This window comes from Mus pahari, chromosome 20, assembly GCF_900095145.1.
Source record: "Mus pahari chromosome 20, PAHARI_EIJ_v1.1, whole genome shotgun sequence".
In the NCBI taxonomy this organism is placed as follows: domain Eukaryota; kingdom Metazoa; phylum Chordata; class Mammalia; order Rodentia; family Muridae; genus Mus; species Mus pahari.
The window spans coordinates 3448650-3454242 of NC_034609.1; the positions used below are offsets into that span (position 1 = coordinate 3448650).

A 5593-nucleotide genomic window follows, 5' to 3' on the forward strand; every position below is an offset into this window, starting at 1 on the left:
AAAAAAAAAAAAAAAAAAAAAAAGCAAGCTGTTCTCAACCAGAGTTGATTTTTGTGCCCCATCCTGGAGACATTTGAAAACGTCTACAGTATGTATTGTCACTACAGAAGAGTGGTAACTAGGATCTAGTTTACGGAGGTCAGGGATGTCCCTCAACACTCCCTAAGCAATACTCTACTGCAACCATTACATTACATGGCACGTTGTGAGTAAGCTAGAGATGATGTGAAGGGCACAGGCAGTGGTTCTCAACCTTCCTAATGTATGATCCTTTAGTACAGTTCCTCATGGTATGGTGACCCCCCCAAACCATGAAGTTATTTTTGTTGCTATGTCATAGCTGTAATTTTGCTACTGTTATGATTTGTAATGTAAATCTCTGATAATCACATGCGACTCCTAAGGAAGGGTCGTCAGACACCCCAAAGGGGGTATGACCTCGGGGTGGGAACTGCTGGCGTAGAGGATAGTACGATACAACGAAGGACTGAGTGGTCAACTGACAGAAACGCTGCCAGGAAGCCCTAGTCACCACCTTGTTCGCTCTCCCTCAGTTTTCTGGCTTAAACAACATAGGATTTTAGGAAAGTCAAGCCTTGGAATGAGAACAGATGCTGAGTATATAAGCCCCTCTGTGTCTATGGGTTTAAAGTGTTTATGGATCCAGCCAACCTTGGCTCCCCTGGTAAAATGAAGCTGTAATTACATGTCCAACGGGTTCTCCGCTTCCCAGACACAGACTTCCCCCTTGCAGTCACTCCCTAAGCAATACTCTACTGCAACCGTTTACACTAAATGGCACGTTGTGAGTAAGCTAGAGATGATGTGAAGGGCACAGGAAGACGGCACAGGTTATATGCAAACACAGAGGAAACTTGAACATCCATGCACTTTTTGGTACTGGGAGGGATAACTGTAGCACTTATCAGAAGTATTTGATCCCAACACAGGGAAGCTGGGAGCAATCATCAAAATCTTGAAAGGGTTGACATTCAAATAAATAAATAAATTCCTAGTGCTGGACACAAAAATGTAACTTCTACTTTCCAGTCCCTCAATCCACAAGAAGAAACAAGCCAGGAGTTAAAACAGAACTTTCTTTGAAGAGACTCAGTTATCTGGCAGGCCACCCTTCAGTGAGAGAAGAGCTGCTGCAGTAGTTAAGGGTACTCACTCGGGAGGCAGGAAACCTGAGTTCTAATCTCCTCTGCTACTTAATTATCTGTGCAGCTTGGGTAAATCATCACCATTTCACCTGTCACGGCCCCAGGCTCATCTGCAAAATAAGGGAGTTAGGCTAGATGGGTACTGGCTGTCTCTTCCTGTTCCAGCATCTGATTAACATGTGCAGTCACACACACACACACACACACACACACACACACTCACTCACTCACTCACTCACTCACTCACTCACTCACTCACTCACTCACTCCAAAGAGAGGTTGTGCTTTGCTACTTTAGAACCACAGTAGGCACTTTCACCGTTTTGAAGAGCCCGCGTCGTACAGGAACCAGATAAATTACTAACACTTTAAGAAGAACCAGCCTCGCAATGTACAAGAACCATCTATGCTAGTAACTGAAGAAAATTTGAGAAATAAAAGTTAAGGCATCACGGTATCGTACGGGATGAAGCAAAAGCTCACACCCAAAGGCGTCAGTCGGGGAAACAGCTGAATAATCTATGAGACCCACACAATCAAACAGGGGACCCAAACGAGATCAATGGATTTTAAAAATCACAACTTGTCTCATTTTAATGTAAGTATAAAATTAAATACTGGTAGGTGGTTACAAAACGTGGTGGTCTTAGCTGAAACAGAAACAGGCCCACACACGAGAGAGGGGGTTGGTGAGCTGAGGCCGTCAGCAAGGACCCTTCCCTCCGCTCGTCCGTCTTTACGACTTTCCGTCGCGCAGGGCTCGCGGGTGGCGGAGGGCGCCCAAGTCGCGCGCCGCCGTAACCCTGGCCGCTCACCCCGATCGGCGCGGAGCGCGCGCACCACGGGAGCGCGCCCGGCACCGCGAGCCCGCGTGGCCCGGACGAGCGAGCGTCTCCTGAGGCGCAGGCCCGGCCACGGCTCGAGCCGCTCCCCGCCAGCCCGGACCAGCCGCGGCCTAGGCCAGCCGCTCCCACGCGGAGCGCCCGCCCACACCCACTCGTCCCTCCCGGGCCGCGGGCCTCACCTCGCAGCCGGATCCAGAACGCTCACAGGCCGGGCCTCCGCGGACGCGCGCGCCGAAAACCGAAACCGCCCCCGGCAGCGCGCTTTCCATCTCATCCAATCAGCGTCCTCCTTGCCTATGGCGACCCGCGGGGATCAAAATCAGTCAGAACGCGCTAGTGAGCTGGTTTCCAAGAACCGGCTTCTTTAATGGTACCATCGGCACCTAGGGTTTGAAGAAAAGCCCGATATTCTGATATTCTCTCTTTTGCCAGAAAATCGAATACGAAAGCAAAACAACCAACTAAAAGCTAGAAGTGATCTTTGTGTGTGTGTTTACAGTAAAGAACCTTAAAGTATTAAGGAAAATGGAAACTTACAGTTAAAAACAACGGCTGTTGAATACCCCGAAATAGCCTTAAATAATTTAAAACAAATAAAAGTTAAAAGCCTCAAACCCTCAAACTAACTTCTGCATATAAATTAAAAGTATGAACAGATTGTTTCCATGGGACTGCTGAAACAAAAAATAATAATCCGAAGCAACTCTGAATTATAATGGCATCAATTAAAAGACATTACAAATTAGTTTAATTGGAAATTGCATGCAGATACTATTTAAGTAGTGTATGGGAACTTGATTAGGGATACTTCATGAATTCTTAATGCATGCTTTTTCTTTATGGAAGGAAATCACAGGAAGACGATTTCTTCTACTCCCACCATCTCTTTATATTTTAACTTATATTTTATATTTATATTTTAAATTTTAATTCTGTTTCTGCTGTTTAACATTCAACAAAGTTATAATACCTTCAAACAACAGTTACATACCCTGACAGGTGTTACAGGAACTAAGATGAAGAATTGTTTTCTGAAACACAAAGTGGATTCCTCTTTTTCTACGTGCCTTTGATTGGCATCCCAGACAGTGAACAACTGGGTGGAATTTGGTAAAGAACAGGAACATCATTCTGTCTGTCTGTCTGTCTGTCTGTCTGTAAAATTCCAGTTGATGTCAAGACCAAATAATTACAGACATTGATAAAACAGAATTTTAGGCTCTTGAAATATAAAATTAGAAACACAGGTAAAGCCACATTTAAATCAAAGAAGGAACATGCTATACCCTGTCCCTAAAATAAAAACTGCTTTATAGGTCAAATTGGGGGCTGAGGATTTAGCTCCATGGTAGCATGTCTAGTCTGCATGATCTCTGGCACCACGGTGGTAGGCATAGTGGTGCACACACCTGTAATCCTAGCACCCAGACATGAGTGCAGGAAAATCAGAAATTCAAGATCATCCTCAGCTACAAAATGAGTTTGAGACCAGCCTGGGCTATTTGAGACCTTGTCTAAAAAAAGAAAAAAGAAAAAAAATCAAATTGTGCTACATACTACATTTCTTACTGACTGTAATTATGATATACGTATTATATAGAGATTGAAATAGGTAGGTAGACATGGATATAAGCATAGCTGCTCTCACTTTAGCACAGAGCTGTGATGCAGCCTCTGAGTCTGGCTGGTGAACAGACAGAAGAGTTTTGGGAGCCTGGTTCATCTGCAGAATAGTTGCCACTGTCTTCGAGGGCACAAGTCTATAAAGACCCAAGGCAACAATTGGCTGGGCCAACAAATGTATAAATCTGTGGTTATCTCAAGAAACCCCTCAGCAGCTTAGAACTGGCCTTTACCAAAACACCAGACAGCTTTCCAACATTCCGTGTGTGCACTTGCCAGCATCTTTTACTGTATTTACAAGAAAAACTTGTGCAAAACTTCTTCCAGATTCTTGTTCAAAAGCCAGTCTTTAAAATCCTGCGCATAACATTAATTTTTTAGGGAGACTTCTTAATATCACAAGAATAATTCAGAAAAGCTTATCTCGGTTTACTTAGCTCAGTGTTAGACTAATATGCCTGAATTATTATACAGAGGTCAGGGTTGACACTGATACACACTGTACGGGTTTTGACACATGCATAATGTATGTATCCACATTTATGACATAGAGATACTCATTTATAACATTAGAGGGAACACCGTCTGGGCTTCAGCCTGCCTCTCAGCCATGCCAGTCACGTGTTACCTTCCTTTCATGGTGATTTTGTCCTTCATAGTGTCACTACTTGTCACCCTGTGACCAAGCCTTTTCAGATCCGCTTGGGTCCCTCCAGGCCTTCATAAGTCGTGTCCTTTAAGTGTTGAGTGGTCTGCTCGGATCCAGCAGGTTTGTTTTCACTCACTCGCTAAGGGTCAGCCTGGTTGTGTCCGAGCTATGGCAGCTACCAAAGGGTGTTATAAATATCGCCATGTAGGTGTTTGGGCGGAATAGTTTTGAATCTTTAATTTTTAAAAGATTTTTATTTACTTTATGAGAATAACTGCTTTCTGCACTAGCTGTGTGCCCAGTGCCTGTGGATGCCAGAAGAGGGTTCAGACCCCCTGCACCTGTAATTACTAATGATTGTGAGCAGCCATGTGGGTGCTAGGACTGAGCTCAGGTCCTCTGCACGAGCAACAAGTGCTCTTAACTGCTGAGCTACTTCCTCACCCCTTTAATTTTATTTTTAAAACTTATGTGTCTGTATAGGTGCACACACATGTGCACCTGCATGTGGGTGCTGGTGCAAGAAGAAAGTGATGGATCCCCTCCAGCTGGAGTTGTAGGTGATTGGGATGCTCGGAGCAGATCTTCGGTCTTTGGAAGAGTCACAAGCACTCTGCATCACTGATTTTACTTCCCCAGTCCTGTCTTAAATGGCTTAAGTTTTAAGCCATTTGGACAAACATTAAGTAACTGGTGCTGGGTCATACAGTAAGTGTTTAGATCTGCAAGGACTGCTGCACTGTTTTGAGCACATCCCTCCTTTTCCCATGCCCCCAGCATGGAGCTGTGGCTTCTGCCGATCCCCATCCTTACTAGCACTTCACATCCCCGGTATTTCAGATCTGGGTCACTCTGAGGAGCACCCTAGAGAATCTTATTGTTCTAATTTAGTTTCTTACTGACATGTGATGTGGGGCATGTTTCCTTATGTGTGGTGACAGATGGATGTCCTCTCTTGTCATGCATCTGCTCCGGTCTTTGGTCCATTTTTGAATTATTGTCAAGTTAGAGGTGCACATATATATGCCAGAGGACAATGTTGAGTGTCATTTCTTAGAACACACACACACACATTTAAAGAGTTATTTATTTTGTGTATGTGAGTACGTTGTCTATCTCTTTAGACACACCAGAAGAGAGCATCAGATCCTCTTACAGAGACTTTGTGGGCTACCATGTGGATGCTGGGAATTGAACTCAGAACCTCTGGAAGAGCAGTCAGTGCTCCTAACCACTGAGCCATCTCTCTGTTTTGAGACAGGGTCTCTCACTGTGATCCAGGGCTTGTTTACTCAGTTAATATGGCTTAC

General features: G+C 44.6%; 1 protein-coding gene across 2 annotated transcripts in view; it reads right to left on the reverse strand.

Annotated features, from left to right (window-relative positions):
* The window catches only part of Lsm6 (LSM6 homolog, U6 small nuclear RNA and mRNA degradation associated), a 15178-nt gene extending 12883 nt beyond the window's left edge, over positions 1-2295 (reverse strand). Inside the window, exons 1-2 of one of the 2 annotated variants that reach the window (XM_021220432.2) lie at positions 2191-2295; positions 1175-1276 (exon numbers count right to left, since the gene is read on the reverse strand). The gene's annotated coding sequence lies outside the window, so the exon portion shown is untranslated. The remainder of the gene's footprint in view (positions 1-1174; positions 1277-2190) is intronic. The other variant, XM_021220433.2, reaches the window with a different exon arrangement.
* Positions 2296-5593: the final 3298 nt, after the last annotated feature.